At 42.3% G+C, this 24751-nt stretch overlaps 1 long non-coding RNA gene across 6 annotated transcripts in view; it reads left to right on the forward strand.

Annotated features, from left to right (window-relative positions):
• Positions 1-23586, forward strand: part of LOC133267304 (uncharacterized) — a 73930-nt gene extending 50344 nt beyond the window's left edge. For 3 of the 6 annotated variants that reach the window (XR_009742720.1, XR_009742717.1, XR_009742727.1), the window contains one exon: positions 8952-9393. This is a non-coding gene — a long non-coding RNA (uncharacterized LOC133267304). Of the gene's footprint in view, positions 1-8951; positions 9394-23488 lie in introns of those variants that run through there. The other 3 variants (XR_009742729.1, XR_009742726.1, XR_009742722.1) reach the window with 2 other exon arrangements.
• Positions 23587-24751: the final 1165 nt, after the last annotated feature.

Genomic DNA, 24751 nt, shown 5'->3' on the forward strand with positions numbered 1-24751 from the left:
ATGGAAGCTGTCGGGCAGTGTTAACTGATTTGTTTGCTATTTTGTTATTGGATTTGGCTGGAGAACTGTTGTGGGGAACTGTGTGGAGGGGAGTTCTCCCTCTTCTCCTAACTCAGCTTAGGAAATGTGGCAAGGTCATCAAAGAGTGGGCAATTTTTTTTGTCAAGCCGTAAACAGATTTCATACGGGTCATGACAGTAACTCCAACATTAATGCTACCACTACCAACAGTCTTACAAGAACTGCGAACTATTTGGCAGAAAACTGGCAGTTCTGTAACCAAAATCCGATTTTGCAGGAGAGTTAGCTTTGTGCCTTTTTTTTGGATACTGTTTTGCTGTTGTGAAAAGCTATACATATGGAAGCCCATTAGAGCCTAAGGCTATTGTTGATACAGTCTTGACTCATTCTTGGCACTCCTTCTTCACCTTCGTTTGATAGCTTAGCTGGTAAAGTGGCTGTCTCTAGAAAGTAATTCTTAGGTTGCTGGTTCAGTTCAAACTTAAAGAAAAGGGTTTCGGGTATTGTTTGAGTTTTTGTCTTTCACTTATTTCTGGAATTTACAACTTTGCAGAGCTGCCCTTTCCAACTGTATGTCACTATGCCCTGTGAGAAGTTTGGTCTGCTTAAAACATACCACTTTCAAGGATATTTTCACTATTCTCCTTGTCTACTTCAGCTGGTTGTTACAGCTATGGTGCTTTGACCATTGCTACCTCTCTACCTAATCAGCTGATGCCCATCATAGAATCATAGAACGGTTAGGGTTGGCAAGGACCTGAAGGTCATATAGTTCAAACCCCACTGCCATGGGCAGGGACACCTCCCACTAGATCATGTTACCCAAGGCCCTGTCCAACCTGGCCTTGAACACTGCCAGGGATGGAGCAGTCACAACTTTTGTGGGCAGCCTCTTCCAGCACCTCACCACCCTCACAGTAAAGAATCATATGAGTATGATAAGTAAAGTATCATATGAGCTTCTCTTCTGCAAGGGCTCAAAACCTTCCACAGATTCTTGTTAGGTAGAGCAGACAGTGCAGAGCTTGCAGAGCCTCTTTTAGCTGTGTTGGGTATGGAAAATATGGGCAAGTCCAGTTATTGGGGACTCCTTATTGCTGGTTTCATGCCTTTTTGTATCCCATTCTTGCATTTTGAAGTTTGGAGGTTTTGAGTGGAAAGAGGGACGCAACTAAGAGAGGGGGAAGAAAAATGGTTTTGTGACAACAGGAACATCATGATCATTTAGGTCCAGCTGTTTTGTCTGAGACAGCCACTACATGCAACTATAATAATTTGCCTCGTGAGAGGGTTGTGAATACCAATGTCCACACTGCCCTGAAGTGGATCATTTCCATGCACTGTCTTTTAGTGAAGAACTCTGAAGGTAGGGGCTGGTTACAAAGGAAATGGGTAAGAAAGAGGCAATAGAGCTGTACAAAAGGACACCAGAGGCCAGAGGCATTCTAAGGATCCATTTGTACAGAAACCAACATCAGAAACTTTCAGAGAACAGAACATGGGCACTGTGACCTGTTAAAATTTTGTTTCACACAGGAAGCTGACTCACTTTCACAAGATACAATCTGTAAGAAGCTTTATTAAAGAAAAGATTAGAGGTTTTTAGATGTTTACATTAGATGAGATGACATTAGGGATCCAAGTCCCAAAGCTCATGCAAAGCATCTCCTCATGCAAAGCATCTCCTCATGCAAAGTGCAGTGCTAAGCTGAACAAAGGTAGAAGGAGGTGGCAATTTTATTCAGTTGCTTACCTTTCATTGTGTTACAAATTTACTTACTGTTCAATGAGAAATATTTGTTTGAAGTTTGAGTCAAATGCATCAAGGAAGCAGTACTCACCTAGAATGAATAATCAAGTGATTATATGTAATTCCAGTATTTTAAAAGATTATATTTCTAATAATTAGCATCAGATCAATGACTATCGATCATAGTAGAACACCAGTTCTCTTTGTCCTTCCAAATCCAGCTGCATTAATTTCTCTTCAGCCTGCATAGCAGTACACACTTAGAGCCTCATAACCATAGTGGGTTTTCAGCACAGGGAGACATAGGACAGGAGAGAGGCGGTTCCCCCTCTCCTTTCAGCAACAAAACCCGTTCTCCAGGCCCTGCAGGGTGAATGTGCCATGCATTTATTTCTCCATAGGTCCTCCCACAGTAGGATGGGGTTGTAAAAGCAAGGGTGGGAGAGGCAAGAAGTCTCCTTCACTGTCCTGCAAGGACTCCTAGAGAGGAGGATGCATGGGAGCAGCACCTCTGATGGGAATCTGGCAGTCACTTTAGGTGAGGAGGAGAGAGTATGAGCCCGGGTGATGCCACGGGTGGAACTCAGCTGTACTTGTAACCAGCCTGGGTTACAAACCTGTCCCATGACACCTGGGACAGATTGCAGTGTGCCTTTTACAGTCTTGGTGAGCAGTAAGACAAAGTAGGAACCTTTCCAAATGAGTGAATACATGACTCATGCATTTAATTGCTGCAATAAGCCTGAAGCTTTTGATTCAAAATCTGCCAATAATATTCTTTTATCAGAGAAGGGACCAGTGCTTTCCCTGAGTCTGGGGAATGGTGCTGACTGATAAATGGACTGACTACCTCACAGGTATTCTGTTGATGTGCAGATCTTTGCTGGCTTAATATTTCAGTCTGGGTTGCATGAAGTACGATTGGAACAAGAATGAAGGGAGAAAGGTTTAACTAAAAGTAGGTTCTCACCACAAGTGATGTTCATTCTATAGCTGAGAAGGGCTAGTTGTCACCCTCATATTACTGCACACTAGTGGGTAACTGGGTCCTGGTGGAGAATACCACCTGATGTGGCTAGCTTCTGTTATTCCATGGCTGCTTCATTTCATGCTATTTCAGCTACCAGGACTGCCCCATACTGATACAGTGGTGACACTGACTCTGTGTCTTTCTCTGCAACGACAACTATTCAAAGTAATTTTATAAAAGTTTGTGTGGATGTAGCCATCCTGCCAGAAATGTGAATTTAAACAAGGTTCTGATGTTTTCCTTGCACATGTAGTCAAACTTGGCAAAGGTAGGAAGTATTAAAAATGTTATTGTCTTCTGTGTTCAGGAGTTTCAGCCTTCTCTTTAATCTTGAACAAGCTGCTTCTCACAGCCAAACTTCTCTGGCTCGTTGGACATTGTAATGGTTGTTGTGTCCTTGTCTGAGGAGTGGCACTCCACAGACCAAACGTCTGAAACAAAGATGTAACCAGCAGTAGTGAGCTCCTAACAGACCAGTAGTAAGCTCCTATCAGACAAGATAGCATTTGTTATCAATGGGATGAATAGGATTTTCCTTCCCTCTCCAAAATGCTTCTTGTCTTATCTCTTACTCCAAAACAAACTTTTAACCTATCCCCTAGCTTAGAAGCAGCATACTGTGTGAAGAAATTGAAGCTCACATAGTTGGCGTAAACATATTGAAAAATATCTGTACTTTCTCCCTAGAGGAAAGAGTAGGGCTTGCATTCCGGTAGGACAGCTTGGTGAGTCAGATCCAGTCACCTATGCCCACAGCACTTCTTACGTGGTTATTTTGCACTTTCGCAAAGCAACAAGTGTTGCATGGTTTGTGACTGGGCCTGTCTGTGCTCATTCTGAAAGTAGCTCTTCGTCAAAAATTAGAAGTGTGATTTTGGCACTGGCGTAACTCCAAGTTCTCAGTTGCACTTGCTTTGAATGACTTTGCGTATCTTGAGCTTTGTTTTGATTTTCCAATATAAATGAATCCCAGCCTCGCTCTAGACACCTGATTTCATTTGACTGTGTCAGAGCCATATTGCAGAGGCTGCTTCTTCCAACACAAGGTGAAATAGCTGAGCAGTGCAGGGCCTGCCTAAGGAAATTTGGTTAACCTTAAAGAAACCTCAGAGAATCTGGGTGGGCTCCAAATTTTGGATGATGTGAGCTGTACTCTCCAATATCGAGTTTCAGCCCAGAAATACAGCTCTGCAGCAGTGATAGGACTGAAGACCTAACTTTGTGCTGAGCCCACTACTTTCCTTTGAGCTCTGTAAACTTTTTATGCTGCTGTTGCTCTCTTGTAGGTACCTGTTGCTTTTGGTCATGGCAATTTATATAAAGCTCTTTGAGCAGGGTCTTATCTTTGTGAAGTTTTGCATGATGTCAAGGAAAGCATGGTCCTGATTTCTGTCCAGAGTAATAATACAAATAAATAGTAACAACTACATGGCTCCCTTACAGCTCTAGAGGTAGAATCACGGCAGTTGAAGTAATATTCAATTAAGGAGAGCCTGAAAAGGTTTTTAAAACCAGGAAGGAAGTTAAGATGCTTTACTGACGTTTTCCTAGTTTGCAGAAACTGCAAGTGGCTACACATTGGTTTGCTTTAACCATGAAGTAAAATTATTCTTCAGTGTGTTTGGCTGAATTTATGAAAAGCATCTCAGCATGGCTGGAAATGACCAATAGCAGTTTCTGCCTTTACGTGCAACCACCATTTCAGATAGATTTAAACCAAACTGAGCAACTGTTTGCATATTTCTTCAGACCTTCTTAACCACCCTCTACCAACCAATTTTTCGTCTTCCTATTGTAGTTGTTATAATCAGGCCTTGATAAGAATTGCTGCCAGAGACATCCAATCACTCTTGTGTTATCATCTGGAAATCATTATAGAGTCCTCAGGACAGATTGAAGCCATTTGATAGCATTGATTAATTTCTTATTTCAAGTTGTGCCATTTCACCTTTCACTGGTTTAAAATTCTTGCCTCATTTAGAAGGATACTTTTTTTTTTTTTTTTTACACTGTAAATAACAAAATGTATTTTGTTGTGTGAATCCAAATAAGCTTTGAAGTTTGTGGTTTTGTAATTTGAACGTCATCTGGAGAGTGTATGCTCTCTTGTCAGCTTTAACCGATGCACGATAATCAATTATCGTATCAAAGTGTTCAATTACTCCTTAGTTATGAGGTGCTGTAGCTGTTTGGCTTAATTTCCTGGGAGATTATCAGCACTTTCATTGCAGCATTGGGGTTACTTAGCTGACTGCTTAAAGACGTCTGCTGTGAAAATGAAGCTGGTACTATCTGAACACCAGCCTCCTTGAAGAAAGCAGTGTCAGATGTTTCTTTAACATCAAAACCCACTTCTTTCCATCTCATTTGTGAGTTGGATGCACCGGGTTGTTGCCAGTTCCTAAGAATGGAGTCTTTGTCCATCTATGCTTTTATGGTTAGGAGGGATGCTGAAAGTCCTGGCTACTTTTGAGTCTAGAGAGGTTTCAAGTATTCCCGTTTCCTGCAGTACACTATCCTTCCATTTCCCTGTGAATGTGGGAGGAGAGTTACTACTGACTTCTGGGTCAGTATGTTTCTTATTTATTTGCATAATGGAGAAAAGAAATGTGAACAGGTAATGCGTGATTGCCACCTAAGTCCCCCCTTTCAAAGGCCTTCGAAGATCTGTATTTGTGAATTTAAGGATCTCTTCAGATGCAGAGTTGAGATGTTGGTACACCATATTGCCCTTTTTGGAGTATGTGGAGCTAAAAAAATCCCTAGTAATTTTAAAGTCAGTATAAAGCTTTTCTGGGATTACTGTTTTGAACAACACATAGGAGCCCTGCTTGAAGGTTGAGTCCCCCTATCAGCTGTGGTGTGCTGTTGCTTTCCTGCAGGAAGCCACAAACATGTAAATGGGCCAATGCTCAATCCTTCGTGAGAAGTTAAACAGGACATATATCTAGGAAAGTACAGTGAAAAAAGCAGAGGACATGAAGCTGTGTTTGAGCCACGTTTCATCAGGCTAAAAGAAGGAGAGCATGAGGAGCTTTGCGGTGAGAAGGTCTGTAAAAACATGCCAATTATCCTCATCTCAGCTTGCCTGTTGAGAAAATCAAACTTGTGATGAGTCTTGTGACCTGTCAGACCTCTTAACTGAACTACAGCTGAAGAGATTCACTACAAAAGGATATAGGCTGCTGCTTATTGTTGATTTTTAACCATGAGAGTTCCTAAGGGAAATAGCATATAGTAATAACATTTAATGGTCTTCTGATGAGCATCTGGTGCTGGGTGTTTTTTTCTTTTAAATTGCATTTAAATTAAAACTGCAGTAGTGCACTGAGTCCTCATTTCCTGTTAGGAGAGAAATTATGATGCTCTATTGATTGTCAAAGCTGTTTCCCATTCTGCATAAATGTGGTTAGTGGACAGTACTTCTCTTGCAGACAAAGACATGACCTACCACCCCCCTCGGTTCTGAAAGTTTTTCCCTCTAAATTATTCATAGTGAAACTACTGATACTCAAAATTCAAAACAGAGGGGAGAAGGTATAAAATACTCTCATGTATGCCTTTGCATTAATTTATGTGCTATCACATTGAATAAAAGGAAATAGCAAGTTAAGCATGTACAAGAAGCCACATGATGAGTATAATTGATGCATTCAGCCTATAGAACATACATATAATAGTCCATTGTAGTTATGGGATTGGCCAGCCAATATTTTTTCCTTGGAGATCATTACTTAAGCAGATGACTCTTGACCCTTTTCTTTTAGTGCTTCGAGAAGTTTGCCAGAAAGTACCCTTTTGTGCCAGTCAGCCTTTAACATCTCCCTCTGAGCAGCCTCAATTTTTCATTTAACTTACTTCTGAACTTCAGTCTGCTTTTTATCCCAAGGATCTTTATGAGAAATAAATTGGAGCCTTTTCAGAAACGCAACTGTAAAAGCTTCTTCCTTACTAGTTAAAAGCTTATCACAATGTAGCAACTATGTATGTGTTGTAAAATGGTGTAAAATTTAAGAAAAAATAAAAGATAAAAAGGCAAGGGAGCAACACTGAAGCAACACGTTGGGTGTTTCTGTATAGAAACTCACTTACCTGTGCAGTCCTTGGAAATGTAGGAAATGTGATTCATGGCAGTGGATAGGAGAGCGAAGAAACTTGCTGTGAGAAAGGCGAGGATATACTTTGACACAATTTTGCAGTTACCATTGGTTCCCATCTCCCCAGGGTGGCTGATGGGCAGAATAAAGAGAAAGGCTCACAGCCTAAATGGCAAACCTCATTAAACTATCTGGTTTATATAGGTGGTGTCTCAGGAAAGGAAAAGTACTTGGTGAGGCCTTGAAGATTGAAGTAGTGCATAAAACCGAAGGGTTCCTTTTCTACATTGCTGGGGAAAGAGCAAAGGAGATGCTAGTGAAGAGAGACAATGACCTGTGCATGCTTCCCCTTGGGGCAATCATCATCTGAATGCTTGTTAGTACCCAAGACTCCCCTATAAGACGTACTGGTGTATGCAGGGACAGGGGAAGAAAATGCAGGTCTTAATCTGAGTTGGATCACTCTTTTAGGTCTGCAATGAAAAGGTATTTTTCTCGTCAACTACCCTCTTACAAGGGGAATGCAGGTAGACTTCTGGAACAAACTATAAAGAAATCCTATATCCTCCTATAAAACAGAATAAAAAAGCCTATCATCAAGGAGAGTGATAGGGGATCATCCGTGTTTTGAGAATTAATGTGACTTGGAGGCCCTCTCGCCCCACCCCAGTAATAACTTGTGAAAAGCCTTCTGAAATATGGCTTCACTGAAGCCAAGGTGCCAACAGGTTCCTTCTCATTTGTTGTCCTTCCCGATGAGGCCTTTCTCTGCTCAGTGCATGTGATGATACCCACTTTACTAGAAAACCCTACACAAATGATGTCTGCTTTTTGTTTGCTAGGAAAGACAGACCTTGGCAAATAATTACTTCTCATTCTTACTCCTAACATATGTATGACTTATTATTTATAGAGACTTGTAATAAAAATGGGAACGATTTTCTTGACCCCGTATGTTACAGCTTAAACCAATAAAAGAACAAAGGAGGGGAACGTAAGAAAAGGACATAGGAAAGGGTTTTGTTTAGAGTTACATGCATGGCTAATAAGTATATCCAGAGAAAAGAGAAAAATACACCAGATTAATAACTGTGTTGTTCTGCTGGCTTATTGCTTTCTAAAGACTTTACTCTCTGTGGACATAGAGCTGTATAAAAGATGAATTAGTTGCACTCTGCATTTTGGTCATCCCAGTAATGATGGCAACATTTCTGTTACAAACTCATGCTCTCCAAGGAAAGCAATCCTCTCTGTATTATTTCCAAGGGAAAAATTAATGGGGTTCACTTCTTCATGTTGCCTCTATACTTGCTCCTTCATCTTTGCTTCTCAGTGCTTGACCTCTTTTGAATTAGTCATGTAAAGCAACAAAATGCTGCTTTAGGTTCATAAATCTTGGTCCTCCTATGTCCTGTGAACAGGTCCAGCTGAGAAAGTGAAGAAGAAACCTGTCAGGATGCCATAACAAGCACCGTATGTCAGAAACCCACTGGACAAAAATCTTATCTCAAACATTAACTTTGTTTTTGTAAAGCAGGAAACGTTGCTTAATTCATATAGTAAATATTTCTTTGTGTATCATGGGGAGCTTTCTTGTAAGTTCACATTAGCTGGAAATCAGGACAAGGCCTGAAGTTTCCTCCCTCATTGCTACGAAAGGAGTTGTCTTTTCCAAGTGGTGTTTTTCAACGAAACCCCTCAGCTTTTGAGCTAGGCAGAAATGCATTGCGATTGACCTCAGTATTGCATTCTGCAGTGATTAGAGAGAAAGACTTTTAGACTGATACTTAAAAATAAGGAAACATCTCAGAAAGAGAGAAGTAGGTGGGCAAAAATCCAGAAGTGAAGAGAAACAGCAAAGAGAAAAGGTTCATTACACATATAGGAAAGGAGAAGAGGGACAGGGATGAGAGTGGTGTTTATTTCACAGGGGTGAAATCAGAATGCAAATACAGATTGAAAGAAGCCCACAGAAGGTTTTTTTTAACTGTAGAGAAGTTTGAAACTGGTGTGAAATGAGTTGATTCTCCGTCTTTTTCTTGCTTTTTACCAGTGCTGTTCCAGAAAATACGACTGCATGCAGCATCAACAGAAAGATGAGAATCCAGGGAGTCGCAGAGACATCCTTCATGCTGATGACTGTGAGGGATGAAGGCTCAAGAAGTGTAGAGGTAGTCTGGGCATTAATTGCTTGGGAATGTGCTGCTGTTTCACCTGTGGCTTTTTCCAGGGCCCTGCATCACAACCCTCCTCTAAAATATTTTGCAAGCATACAGATCAACCTTTCCCAGCAATAACTTGGCATGGGGTTGTATTTTCCCCCCTCATCTCCCTGCCTCATACCTGGCAGCTCTGCCTTATACCTGGAGGACCTAGAGCCCGGGGGATAAATGTCTAACCTGTGGTGGAGGATTGCATCAGCCAACAAGCCTGGTAATCTTGTATTTTTATGAACACCGAGCTCACCTTGGATATTAAAAAATAGAAATGCATTAGCTGGTAAGCGTGTTGGGTCTCTTCCAAGGCACACCAGTGTGTTGCTCTGCACACCGGCATGGAAACAATTTGCAGGCCAGAGAGCCAGTAAGCTTTCTCTCAAGGAGCTGTGCCACATGCTGCTCTCTCCTTTTGCCTTCAGAGCTCTTTGTTCAACCTCTTTTGCTCCAGTTTCACCATCTGAGCTTAAACGTGGCCTTCTGACATGGAGAATCTGTGTGAGTAGAGGCACATTAGTTGTAAAATCCCTAGCCAGTCTTATTTTTTGGCATGAAGGTGGCTGTTACGGCATTGTTTTTATTATTCATCAAAAGAAAACTTTCAAAGTAAATACATCAAATACCACATAGCATAAGCTCTTCCCAACCACTGCTTCCTCTCCCTTTTTCTTTTTCCCTACCTCCTATTTTTATAAGTAATCAAATTGTTACTCTAGAGTCAATTCCAGGTCATCTTTCATTTGCTCAAAGTATATCCTTATTGGCAAGCTATTTTCCCATTATTCAGCAACACACATATTGTTTTACTTACAGCTGTGTGCTGTATTTTATGTTCTCATATAAATGTTATGCCTGGATTACCATAACTAGAGCAAACTGGTTTTAGGGTTTGTTGTTGTTGTTATTTTTAGGTTCCTCCCCCCACCTCCAAAACAGGAGAGAAGTATTATTATATCTATTTTTTGGTATCTTTTGTAGTTTTCACATTTCTCTAATTTCTCCTTTCTATTTCTCTCTGATAACGCGGATACCCCTCTGCTGTGTGAGATTCCCTAGTTTGGGGAATGATGATAGCTGAGTTTTGGGAGAGGTTATGGGGCAAGCAGCATTGTTTTTATCCAACGAGGGGCAGGAAAGAAGACAAGGCAGGGACAGACTCCAGAAATTCCTTACCTGCTGTGTAAAAAAAGTATTTTTTCTTACCTGTTTTAAACTGTTATTAGTTTCAAGGAGTGTTCCTGCTTCTAGTGCTGCAGGATCTGGTGAAATCTGGTGAGTTCTGCATTCACTTACTGTTCTCTTGATTTTGGGAGGTGATCAAATAGAAGCCCATATTTATGTATTGAGGGCCCAGAGAGGGAAAGCACCTAAATCCTATTGGCTTCAGCATGTTCTTAAATATTTACTCAAGCGATTAACTTACTTGAGGTCTTGATGCAAAAGAATGCATTTGTAGCAACAAATACATATTGTTATTATTAATCTTATCACTGTATTTCATGCCTGTGCGTGCTAATGCTTGATGCACTACAGAGAAATACAGCATGCACAAGAGATGGATTTTCCTCTATATGGATGGTAAAAGACAAACAGAATTTTCCCCTTATTTTTTGGATGTCTGGGACACAGGAAGACCACTGGAGAAAAGTGTGCTGCTGAATTCCCTGCAGCCTCATGTTTTTTGGTTTTCTTTGGTATGGTCTTCTAATGCAGAAAGGCACAGTTCTACATCCTGCCACCCCCATGAGAGTAAGACCACATGCTCATCTTTAGCTACTCAGTTTACTAATACTCTCTGTGCTTGTTAATTTGTGAATGACTTGAAGGCACTCACAGCATTAAAGGAAGTCTCCTCCTGGAGGTTTTTAAAAGAGACTCTCCTAGATTTTTTGAAGTTGAGATATTCATAGTTTGCATGGGCTTGTTTCTTCTGAGTAGATGTGTGCTAAATGCTAATGCTTGCATTATAACTGGCTGTTTTATAGTAGTATGATATTTAACTGGCACCCAAGATTCAAGAACAGAGATAATGCATGAACATTTGGGCCACATTAAGTGAATTGTTAAAAAAATTCTGGTCTCTCTCATTATTTTAACCTCCAAAGAAGAAATCCCCTATAGGATAAATGTTTAATCATTAAAGCAAACAGACAAACAAACCAACCAAGCTTTTATCATTGTTGGTGGGAAAAGTAAGTACGCCTTACACTTTGCAAGACTCACAAGGAACAGCAGGCACATTTCTGGTTGCGAGTAATATTCTGGTTATTTGATGTTTTCAGGAGGAGAGAGAAGAATTTGTAGCTGAATTTGGCAGCTTCCTGGCTTGAACTTCAGGATGAGCATCAAGCAAAATGCCAGAGAGAATGATGCTGACTGGGACATGTTTATGTGACCCTTCTTTTCCCCAGACTAATTTAGTTATGCCTTGCTCCACAGCAGTTCGTAAGTTGTTTTTGTAAGAGTAGGGGATCCCAGAGAGACCAGGTTTGCTCTCTGCCCACCTTGCCCTATTCACCTTCCACATTGCCTCAGGAGCATTTACTGCTGTGCCAATTACAGCCGTGATGGGGCTGTCTTTGCTGGATGTTGATATCTGAACAAACAAACCAAGAGTCTGGTCTTGATTGCTGGTGTCTCTACAATTTGGTTTCCTGTGGTGTGTTTGTACAGATGTAATGGTTGGTATTCCCTTGCTTTTAAATAATCACGACCATACCAAGGGGCGGGAGGACAGGACTAATTTGTCGGGATTTTGCTGCAGGATCCCCCACCCTGCTCCTGTGGCTTAGCTTCTGTTCAAGGCTTGCTGCCTAACCTACTGCTTGGGGTGGTGACTTCTGTTTCCATCTGTCCACCCTCAGAAAGGGCTTGTGAGTTCACTCCTCTCAGCCTAGGACAGCTGTCATTAGACCAACTATTGCCATGTAATCACATCTTGTCTGCAGATTGAATGAACAATGAGCGGCACACAGAAAATGTCTCCAAGGACAAGGAGGATGCAGAGAGCATGAATAAATGACCACCTCTGTGGGCCCTTTGTACGGGAGGGTGTGTGTCCTGGATACCTCTCACTTCTTGCAGCCAAAGAAAGGTTCTTTTTTGCTTCTTTGTATCCTGCTGACCACTTACCTGCTTCTCTATTTGTCCAGAGCTGTTACCCCCTCTGAGCTGCACCTGAGGAACAGTGAACAAGCAGCTCCTAGTCAAAGGATGTGGAAAGACAGATTTGAGCTCTTTTCTCACCTTGGTCATAGCCAGTGATTTGGGTCACACCTTTGATCCCTGCTAGACCTAACTGCCTGAGCTATGTAAAGCAAGCTCCTTTACAGTCATATGACGCATAGAGTTCCCCTATCACTCCATCCTTTCTACCCCAGGACATGCCCTCACTCTTATTTGAAGCTCTTTTCCCCTACATGTTTGACATATTTGGGAGTGGAGTCGGGAGCCTTTAAATCCTTAAGTACTTCATAGGCAGCAGCACTGAAGGAGCAGTGAGCTCCAAGCAGAGCTCCCCCTCAGACTACTCGCATCATATCCAAATGTCAGTGGAGAGAAAAAAAAAAAAAAAAGGCTAATTGTATGCTTTCCAATTTTCTTTATTAGGAAGATCAAAAGAATTGCTGCCTTTACTGGTAAATCTCAAGGATGAATTGTGGCAGCCAGACCAGTACTGGTCTGTGTTGAACTGTAGTCACCCAGAATAAATCAGCATTAATTGCAGTCTAAGGCTGTGATTCCAGAGGGGCTGCTTAAGCACCACCCAGTGACCCCGACTGCCCGGCTGTTAAAGCCAGTGGCAAAACTCCCAGGGATCTCAGGAAGTGCATGGCTGAGGTTGCATCCTTGCCTTCTTTAAAGCCAAATATCTTGTTACCTCTCTGAGCATCATACAATGATGTGGTGAGCACAGCTGCCTCAGAGTTGTGGGATCCAGAGGGAAGGCAATACCTTGACTTTCTGGCCACAGGAAACCTGTGCAAAGTTGTTCTGGTGGCCTTGGAGAAGATGGGGTGGCTGCTGGTTCAGGTTCTTGTCCTTTCCTAGCTTTACCCATAGCAAGATCTGTCACCCACTGCAGCAAGGGACATTTCCTTGCCCCACAGCTGGCTATGGCACCAGCTAGACTGAACATTTCCATCACAGCCAAGCAAATTGTTCTTCTGTTGCTCTCACCTGAGATGTTTTCTCTTCTTCTTCTATGCCTCCCTTCAGAGGTGGCATATACTGCTATGTGGGTGATCGTATGTTGTTGTGGCTGTCATGTTTGTGACAGGAATGCAGAAGGATCAGCAAAACATGATGTCCACGATGCAGAAAGAATTCTACTATACCAAATTTTGTTGTAATTCTCACTAAAACTATCTTTGAAACTAATGCAGCTTTAAATATGAATGAAGTATATATATATCAATTCAAGATTTTCTTCATAAAAGGCAGGAAAAGGAATTCAAGTCAGTTTGAAAGCCTTACTAGCCTGAGAATTTGAGTGCCAAATGATTTTGAAGAAAGTTTGTTTACTGCTATAAAGGGAATAACATTTTCTTCAGTAAACCAAGGGAAAGATTGAGAAAAACACTGGTGGAAAGGCAGAAACATGGTCTGCCGGAAAGCAAAGGAGACAGGCCACCTTCCTGCCACTTGCTCACGGAGAAATGCTGGTATCTTTCCCCTTACATTAATATAAGTGGCTGGAAAGCTGAGCAAGCAGGGTGCCTGGATAGGGCAAGAGGTGAGGGGCAGCAGGGCAGGACTGAGCTGCAAGTGGGTGCTTTCTGTTGGGAGCTGAGGAGTGATGGCCAGAGCTGCACTGACTCTTCCCAGGACCTGTGCAAGGACCAGATGATGCCTGCTACAAAACAGGACAGCAGCATGGGGCCAGGCTTTGCCATTGCAAGCTGAAGACTTGGCAGTGGGTGTCATTTGCTCTGTTATTAAAAGAAATTAAAAGCAACCCTTGGACAGTTGTTAAATATGATGCTGAGAAGCTGACATCGATTGCTCCTGTACTTGACCCCTTCAGAGCGATTTATAAACACTGGCTGACTAATCCTCCCCAAGCAGCCAGGGGAAGGAGCAGGCAGGAATTTTCCCTCCTCTCTTCCACCTCCATTTTGTAAGAGGAAATGGGAAGTATGATCCTGTACCCATTATCTCCACATGACAGAAGCCAGGAGTGGGCCTGTCTGTGTCCACCTAATGCCATGGGAGACGGGATGGGGCACATTGGCCAAGTGGGGCACCGGTGAGGACCACGGCCTTGGCTCAGGAGAGAGATTTATAAGTAGCACACCACGTTGCCGTTCTTTTTATATACAATCGGAAATGTCTTGAAGCCAGATGCTCAGCTGGTGTAAATCAGTGGAGCACCGCAGATTTATACCAGCTGGAGAACTGGACCCAGTGCCCCAGTGGGAAGGGGATGGGGGAAAGGGAGAGAGAGGCTGTTTCTTAACCGCTCCACCAACCTTCCTTCTGGGTAAATATCTCCATATGTTAACAAATGTTAATTAAAACCAAAAGCACAGAAGAGCTCTCAGGATGTGTGTGTAACAGGAGCACCCCAGGATCCTGCGCTCCTGTAATCTTTTGCCTCCCACTGGATCTCACCTTTTATTTGGTGTTGCACCTCCCTGACTGATATTTAACCTTGCTCCTGGTGCTCTTTGTTGGAGTTTTGCCATGCATACGATATTGCTCTGATGGGTATAGGCCTAGTGTCTACGGACACCTGGGAGCAACCCCAGATGTTTCACCGGTCAAGGGGGAAAATATGTTTTGCTGCAGTGTGCCTTACAGTCATGTAAGTAACTGTGCTCATCAATCAGGAACTTTATGGGAAGGGACTCTGGAAATGCCGCTTCTCCTTTGGCCTCCAGGTGATCACCACCTTATCTGTGGACTGTGATAGCTCTGAATATGATTGTTTCTGGGGGACAAAGGCATTATGCTTTAAAAAAAAAAAAAAAAAGAAGGCATGAATACCTGTGGTTCTCTATAGGTAATAATAAATAATCACAAGTTTGCCCTTGAGGTGAAAAGAAAGTTTCAGAAGTGGATATTCAAAATACATGTACAAGGGCCAGATTATCTCCAGGGAAGCTTTGCCTTGGAGCTGTCAGGCTGGTATTAGAATGACATTTTCAAAGTGATGGATAGTACTTAGTCTCTGAATCTTGCACTGCCAATAATGGTAGTTGTACTGTTGTGAAGATGCAGGGATAAGTATATTACATATTCACAGCTCATCATTTCATGGCCAAAACTTTTTTTTTTGAAAATTCAAGTATACATGATGTGTTTTCACAGAGACTCTAGCTCTTTGCAAGGGGGTTCATGCATTGATTAGAAATCACTGATGTCCTCAAAGCCTAGTATTAAAATATTTTATTATTTTAAATTGTCATTACTTGCACTTGATAGAGCTGGTTTATGTGTTTGTGTTAGAAATAGACCCAAGAGAATTGCAGCAGGTTATGATGGCAATGTAACAGAGGTACGTGTGCCCAAATATAGCAAACAGCCTCTCTTTATTTCTCAGTAAAAGCATGTTCCTGTCGTCCTTAAGTTGGTGGCAAAAATCCTGTTGACTTGCTGTAGGTCATAAGTGGGTTCAAAATACTATTTCCCAATGCCATGAAGTCAGTTTAATATTTTTGTAGTAGTAGAAAGGTGGTATATGCAAGAAAACAGGGACGAGTTTTAAAGAACCAGTCTAGCATTTGGGCTGTATGCAGAATTAATGTAATGTAGGTACCCCAAAAAATGGGAAAAGTTCTGCATATACCTCGACTTGCCTAGAAATGCCCTAGAGATGATGCTTTCATTTTACCGAAGTATTTGGCTTGGATATGTTTATGGTGATTGCTGTCTGTTACTCCAGGTCTGGCTTTTGTCTCGAGTGACACTTCTGGTGAGCACATTAGCACTGAAGGCAAATTTGTTCTGTTGTGATGGCTCTGCAGCAAGTACAGCTTTTGTAAACAGATGCTGCAAGAGCGGTAGGGTTTTTGCATCACTCCAGGTCTCTCGAGATCTAAAGTGTTCAGGTAAATAACTGGTTGAAAGACAAAAGAAATACTGTTAACTGTATTCTCAGACTGTCTCTTCGTAGAAATTCGTTACTTATAATCTCTTTCTAGAATTTTTGGCTGAAGGTACACCACAGTAACTCCTTTATACTTAGTTGAAATCCATTCCATCCATGACACATGTAACTAAAGTGGCTAACAAACACTGCACAAACAACTTCTGAATTTTTATAAACGCAGACAAGTGTCAGACAAATTTTCAAAACAGATTTGTTTGTTTGTTTGTTTTTAATGCACTTCCTCCAACATTTCTGTAATGCCATTTTTGGATCTACATAGCTCAGCCATTTTTGAAAATACTGTGAGCCTGATCTACAGTCCTGGCAAAACCCTTCTTGGATCTGAGACCTGCTGAAGATGGATGCTGTTTGGAGCTTCCTCACCCTCCTGCATATATAGCATAGCTCCATTTGTTTTATTTTGTCTTGCTAGCCTTTCTTCTGTTGCTGACGGGCTGGCCAATCCCTTTCATCACTGGTGTTTAGTAATATGGGTGTCCATTTTCAAATATTTATGAAATACAGCGATGTATGAGTACCGCATCCTCCTGAAAGGTTCTCGTGAACAGTTTTCAGCTGGGAAATGGCAGCAGTATGTGCAATGATATAACCTAACTTTTTTTGGCTGTCGTATATAGCTTTTCTCTTGTTGCCTGCTGGATGGTTCAGTAGCACACACATATTACTTTCCTGGGTTGGTCAAAACGTCCTAGAAGTGTATTTCACTCTGTAACACCTCACTTTGCCATGGACATTAATTTTTCCTGTCACACTTTTTTGCTGCAATGGGCCACAGAGCTATGTACCAGCCCTCCACCAGGCATCAGTGAAACCTGTGGGTATATTATTCTGCACTACAAGTGTACCACATTCCCCCAGGCCTTGGTGAACGGCATGTGAAGCAGTATCACTGTGAGGTGGGCTGGGGTCTGACAGTAGGCAGATTTCACCTTGCTTTGGATTCTGTCAAGTTTTGTTTGCCTCGTGTTCCTAGGGTTGAAGTAGCCTACGTTGATGAACCTGCTGAAACATGTGTTACTGGTTTTTAGCTCTAGTTGCTCTGAAGACCTGGAAAGCAGCAATGTTGGCACAAGGGAGGCATTCACATTACAGTCACTGTCAGGCTCTACAAGTCTAAGCACCTAGAAATTAAAACATACCTACAGCCATCATGAAGTGATGCTGAAGTCAAACCAGTTGTGGGTACTATGCACCTCTGGGCTGGCACTGACCGCAGTACCCACACCTGTCACTGTGATCTGTGGTTTGGAGGAAGAAATCACCATTAAACTGTGTGCTCTGTATTAGTACAAGGCGTTAGGCTTGCAGGAGATGAGCAATCTCCAAGATAGATACACACCATGAGCATGCTCTGTTAGACCTCATCTCAGTATTGTTTCTGCATCAGTGTTGAAATACTGATGAGCAAACATATGCACTGTTTCCATGTTGTGTCTCTCCAGGTTGTGTGCAATGTCCTGTTTTGGGATGCTGTCTGCTCCTGATCATTTCGGCAGCCGCAGTGCTGGCAAAAGTGATGAAAAAAGGAGAGTATTTGAAGCAAAGCACCTAAGCCTAATTTATGGATGAAATCTTCTTATGGCATTGAGCTCTGGCTGATAGAAACAGGTAAGAAACATTGGTCTAGTGTTTGTCAGCAGAATTTTGGTGGACAAGTGGTAATGGACTTCACCCTAGGCTTGCATCCTAAGCCAATTGCTGTGCAGATAAAAGCAGCCCTTTCAAGCTGTTCCATTGGGTTTTAAAAGCAAAGCTGAGAAGGCTTCACTGGGGAACTTGATCTCTTGTAGTGTTTATTCTCACCAACCAAAAGCAGCAATTAGTATCTCTTTCAGATGGTGAGAATCTCTTTCAGATGGTGAGAATAAACAGTCTTGTAGACATGCAGAGGAAATGGAAATGACATATGAATTTTCATTAACCTATTTCTCCTTGGCTTTGCTGCATAGTGCCAAAATACAGCGATATGGATCCTTCAGTTATGAACCCTGGCATCTTCCTGGGCTGCTGGCTTTAGTTGAAAGCAGGCGAGTTTCACATGTGTACCCGAGATCCATATGTTTCTTGTGGGTTGATTGTCTGAACCCTTGGTGCTTTTGCTCCGTCTGCATATAACCCAATATTATGGAGATATCCCTGTTTTTAAACACAACCATATGATCAAGAAATCTCTAAATGATATGATTTATTTTGATATCTCTGACTCTCATTATAGTCTCAAACAGTCCTTGGTCTTGCCTGGATGCTTCGTGTTCATTGATATAAAACAGTATGGCAGAAAATCTGATGTCATCTGCAGCTGCTGTGCCATATTTCAAAGGAGAAAGCATTAACCCTTTCTAGCAAAATAGTTCCTGTGAAGGACAAATGTCTTCTTGTCTGAACAACATACCCAGCCTAATCATTGATGTCTGTACCCAGTTGGCAGCAGCAAGTTTACTGGGGTAATCTGGCACTGCTCCGTGCAAGTTAGAGAAGCTGTAATTCTCACTTCTGGCAGCAGATGAATTTGACCCTTTTCCTAAGACTATGCTTTATTTTATCAACTTCATGTCCTCTGACATCTGGTACCATAAAAGTGTTCAGCCACAGAGATGGGGTTTCTATAAATATATTTCTCCCATACAGAGATTGACAGCATTCAAGTTGCAAAGTGTTTCAGAGCTGTGTGGGAGGAGGGAGGAACAAGGTGAGGGGGAGGCAAGGTGTCTTATTTCCCCTCTCACCTCCTTCATCTCAAGTCCTTATGTCCTCTGGGATGTGATTTTAGTGTTAATGGCAAAGGTGCTCCAAAGCAGTGGTAAATGTGGGCCCCAGATGTGCTAATTCAGCCTGGGACAGGCAGGGGAATGCATGGGTTATCTCACTCACCACTCTGACAGCTTCAGTTCAGGATAATCTCTCCTCATGTATTTCTGACTCTACCCCCATCCACCACCCCAACTGGTCATCCCCTGCTTCAGCACCATGGCATGAACACAACGGGCCCCTTGCAGCTCTAAGCTTGGGGGGCATCAGTGGGTCTTGCATTGGCTTATCTGCCCCCTGAGTGCTCTGAGCAGCCTCAAGCCAGGTCTTACCACTGCTGCTGCAAGGGGAGTAGGTGGAGGGAGCTGTAAAATAAAACAAGGCAGTGCACCAGTGTAGGCAGCCATTCAGCAGTGATGGGTCCTTCCTTTAACCTGTCTTGAAGGTTGTGTAAATTGAAGTAAAAAAATCACTATCCCTTTTCATATACCCCTTACCATGTAGACAGATGGCCTCAAGGGTGACTAGAGGTACCAAAAATGTCAATGTGTGGATGGCGAAGGTATATATAACATGTGTCACTGTCATAAAAGATGAGGAGGTTGCCCTTTCTTTTTTTCCTCAAAATACAGCCCTTGCGCTTTGCAGCATGTGCTACTATACTATTGATTTACTGCTTGATTATAATGACATTTCATAACACAAGTGTTATTAAAAGCTTGTTAATCTCTCTTAAGGATCATATTCCTCAAAATGTTTGAACAAAATGCGTTTATCTTTAAGGACGTATTTAAATAAACTCAAATGACTTGCTGTATCAAGGTTTTAATTACGAGTTGCTCTCCTTAGTGCAGAGCTGGTGGCTTCTTTCATGTTCTTATGTGATTTCTGAAGTTTTACTAAAGCACTACTACATATCCAGTATTTCTATCTCACCCTTTCTCTCTCTCTGTCTCTCTCAATCTCAGTGCAAAGAGGACAAATACTTTCTGAAGTATGCCTGACTCAAAGCTAAGTGGATTTTGCTGGAGTTTGCAAGGGAGCTATTCTATGGCGGATTAACAGCCGTCCTTGCCAATTAGTACAGGAAATATTTTTCAGCGTATGGGACATTGATGAGTGAGTGCTCTGTGCACTGGGCATGTGGTCCTTGTTATTAAACATCTATGTTGCGCCAGTGTCTAGAGGTAGCAAGAAGTTTAGAGTCCCGCTGTCCACAGGACTTTGCAAGCATAGAGAACATCCTCAGACCAGAGCAGAGAGGTCTGGGGTGTCTTCAGTTTGTTCGTACAACAGCAGCATATCTTCAACAGCATTATCTACCAAATATTTTGTGTAGTTGTTATTTACTTGACATGTATTCGGGGGCTTGTTTTTAAACGACAATACACTTTGAGATACTTCATGAAGGTATGCAGTTATTTCTGCTACTGCCATTTTGTGAATGCTTATGTACAGAAGGAGATGCTGAACTCAGGTTTTCCACCTGTAGTGCCGTAACTGTGAGCAGGAGTGAGTCTTAACACTCTGATGGGAATAAAAGACTCCTACAACCATAGGACTCTCATTAAATACTTGCACTGAGGCCTTGACTGCGTATCTAATCTTTGCAATTTAACTTAGTTCGAAACCCCATTTTAGCTCAAGTATAAACAGCGTTGTAGGCGACCTTCTCTGCTAAATCTAATCCTATGTTTAGGTTAAATTTGCAGTAGTGCAGACACAGAGTATATGCCCTTTAACTAGGGTTTTGTCGTTTTGTTAGAACTGTAGAAAATTGAATGAGAATCTCTGAAAAAGTCTGAAGCCCCACCTCTCCTTGTAATGTTTGAAAGGGGCTTTGTGTCTTTCTTGAAATGCTCACAAAATCTGTTCATGTCAGGATCGCATACTTCTTAGAAAACATTAGGGAAAGTTAAGGAAAGTTGTTGCTGAAAGGCATACAAGCATCTCTTCTATTTGCATGGCTTTCTATTTCTTACATTGGTTAAAGAGAAAACGATTAGTTCTTCAGAGTACTTAAGCAGCTTGTGTGTCTGTTTTCCCCTGGAGAGGTGAAAGACAGTGGAAGAGGAAAAGCTACCTTATGTCTACCAGGGTGAGAGCCTGCATGCCAGCCACTACTGCAGAGCAGCTGTGCTCTACATTTACACCTTTGTGTGGAAAATTCACAAGCCGCTTTGTGGTATCTTGTTTGTTTCTACCCATAACCTGGCTGTGATTTTAAAGGAAATATTTTTCACTTTAGTTACAGTGGTGTGAAAGTCTGTGTTGATTTTCTGTGAAGGTGGGGAGGAACCGAGTCTATGAAACCAGAACAAACCAGCCGGCTGTACGTACACAGGATTGCCTGCAACTTGACGTTGGACTGATTTAACCTTCAAAGTAGGATTTCTCAGGCTTAATTAAGCTGGAGTAGCTTTACAAGCAGTTTAACCCTGTGCTGTGTTCAACCTACCATAGGCAAGTTTGGTTTTGTTAAAGGTGTATGCCTTACTGACCTAGAGTGGCTTTCATGGCCCAGTTAAACTAGGACCGTTTGTGAATAGAAAATGTCTGGGAAGAACCATGAGGATGGCAAGAGACAGTTCATGGTGCTAAAATGAAGTAGAAGTACTTTGGGTTTGGCTGTCAATTGTGAAGCCAGGAGTGGGTATTGGAGAATCTGCAGGTGCAGGCAGTGGTGACTTGCATCACTATGTTTTATTAGTACTCTAACTCGCATTCATTTAGCAGGGCAGTCAGAATAACCACAGGGGGCTTTTACTGCTTCTGGGTAGCAGAGGTATAAACATCTGTCATATTTAAGCTAGGGAATTCCTCCTGTTAGCTTGCCACTGGTGGAAACTTCCCGATGAGTGAATTCCCTCCTTTGCATGCTGGACCTCTAGGGTTTGGAAACAAACCACTTTCTTTTCCCTGAGTTTTTTCCCTCTCACAGTGCCAACATTGAGTTATTTTTTTTCCCCACCACAGGGTGTTTTTTGATGTTGTTGATTATGAATATTTTCATTTTTTTGATGTTTTCTTTTATGGCTTTGAGTTAGCTGTCTTAAAAGAGGAAGGTTTAACCATCTGGTACAGGGAACAATCAGCATCTAACAGGCATGGCTGGTTTGCACATCATTCCAGGCCTGGTTAAAATAAACAGAACCATCATCTTTAGAAAATAAGATGCACCAGGTGTAAAACCACCTTGAGCTCTGTGAAAAGAAGGTGAAATTTATGCAGCACTTAAGAGAGATCTAGGGATTAATGGAAGGGTGTTATAAAACAAAATTCTAGTTTCAGTTACTTTTGATGCCTTTATCTGGAAATAAGGGTCCAGGAAATAAAACCCAGCTAAGAACCCAAGGGGAAACATTACCCTGAAAACTGTGGGCTCCTCATCAGAGGAGGTTTCTGTTTTTTCAAACTATATTTTTTTCCCAGTGTGCTGTCTCCGTAAGTGTGTACAGATCACCCCTCCGACACGAAACGGGTACATTCTCTGAGCTGGCCATGAATTGCCATACACAAGAAAGTGTAATTAGAGGGAGCCATCAGAAAGACCTGCACAGCCCCTTTCTGTGGGGGCGAAGGGGCAGGAATGCTGTGCTTTCAGCCAGCATTGTTCCCCTCCCCATTCAGCTGGAGTGGCAGACTGTTAAAATTACCCCTACCCCCCCATTCCTAGCCTGCTAGTGCTGCTCGTTCCTGCTGTATGTGGGGATGTAATTTTTTCCTGCTTTCTTTATTCTCTCTTCCTTTTTAAAATACACACTTATATATATTTTAAGGTCAATATATCTCCCAGAGTCTCTTGTGAACCCGTGGGCTTGTGTATGTTTTGTCTTTTTTTGCTTGCTTTTTTTTTTTTCTGTGACAAACTTTAACCCTTCTTTTTACCCCCTGTCTTTCCTTCCAAGTAGCCTTTACCCTGCTTGTGTGAGCAGCTGACAAAGAGAATAAGTAATTTCTTAGCCTTTCAGTGCTGAACTGCTTCTGGTTTTGTGAGCGGCCTTTGCACCTGTTGTGATAAGCAGAGCTCCCTTCACAGCAGCACTGAAAGGGTGGCAGTCTTCCCCCCCCCCCCCCCCCCCTTTAAACTTACTCTTTCTTTCAGTGAATGCCAATAATTAAGGAAAACACTTGAGTCTGCAGTGGATTCTTTAGCCTGACAAAACCTAGTATTTATATAGATTAAAATGAACAGGGCGACCAAGGCACCTTTCTCATCAGCTTGGTGAGAACTCTCTGAAGCAGGCTTGTTGCATGAACAAAACAGGATGACCAGTTCACTTACTTAACTAAATTTGGCTTTACTCCACCCAACCTTGTCTGTCCTGTTTACACCTCCAAACAGCGTTCTCCTCATGTGAACTTGCCTCATCATGTGCGACAAAGCGTGCAAAATTATGTGTGCCATCGAGAAAATAATAAATCACTGCTATTTAGCATTTTTAAGAACTGTGCATTTTGATGTACTTTTTAACAAGTCCCTTCTCTCTTTAATTTGTGAACCACTTGTAGGTGTGGAGCTCTATTTGCTGAGGTTTAACCTGATGGAGGCTTCCCCCTTCACCTGTGCTCGGTGTGCCAGCTCCATGCCAATGGGACCTTTAGCACTTCATTGACCGTCCCTCAGTGCTGGCCTCAAAAAAGGCACCATGGACCAAAAAAAAAAAGAGTGGAAAGGCTACCCAGCTGCTCACACAATGCAAGAGAAGGCCTTGGCTGCTGTTCAAAGCCGCTCTGAGTGAGTGTTTCAATTTAATTCTAAATTAAAAGCAGCCAGTGTTGTATAGCACAGTGAAAAGATTATGTATTAATGCTTTTTCCCCCTGACATAATACTAATGATTGCACTAAAATAAATAAAAGTTAAACCTTCTTCTTCTCTTTGCCCCATTGCTATATTATGCTGTGGCAAACAGCCAGGTTTTCCTAGGTAAAAAGAAGATGGGAGAGGTCCCAAAACTGCAAGACTGAGAGGGGGAACATGCACTGCTGAGGTCTGCTTCAGCCTTCTCCCTGCTTCTTCACCATTGATGTGCTTTGCTTCAGGCCCCCATTGAACAACAAGTAAGAGAAGAAGCCCCTTAGCAAAAAGCCTGGGTAAAATTGAAGTTGCCAACAGAAGGAAGCTGAGGGCTGTGAGGTGGTGACTTACCAATGTGTGTGTGGATATGTGTCTGATTGCTCCTCCAGAAAACCTGGTGTTTGCTTCTATGGGAGCAGGTGAGTGATACTGTGCTCTCACTGGGAAATGTCTCTCTTCTCAAGAGCTGGTCATGATAAATGATACCTCTTGGGATGCTCTGTGGTCACATTTCAGTGGGCTGGGGTAACTGCCCTCTTTGGTGGAGGCATAATGAGATGTGGTCACAGCAGGCTGCGGGGCTAGACCCTGCTTGTCTAGTGGGAGAGCAGGCAGCCATCAGCGTGCCCCACTGAAGGAGGTGACAGGATGTGCCATCTCACTTTTTGGTTAGCCCACATGGTATATGAAATACAGTGAAAACACTCATGCAGTGCAAATTCACGCTCCAGGCGTGATGTTATTTCAGATGTGGAAGTCAGGAGGAGCAAAGTCAGAGACCAGATACCACAGTGTTGTGGTTTAGTGCTTTCCATGCTTTTGACTGTACTTCCTTGGCATATGCATACAGTATCCCAAATTCCCACAGTTCTCATTCAACATGTTGAGTCTCTCTTTTGATGACCAGGTAGGAACAGCTCAAAATGGGGCACCTGCTCAGGCTGGGGGTCCGTGCTGACAGGGCAAAGTGCTTGC

The sequence above is a fragment of the Pezoporus flaviventris genome, unplaced genomic scaffold (assembly GCF_033815535.1).
Source record: "Pezoporus flaviventris isolate CSIRO_AGI_PZ_B2104156 unplaced genomic scaffold, CSIRO_AGI_Pfla_v1 ptg000007l, whole genome shotgun sequence".
NCBI lineage: Eukaryota > Metazoa > Chordata > Aves > Psittaciformes > Psittacidae > Pezoporus > Pezoporus flaviventris.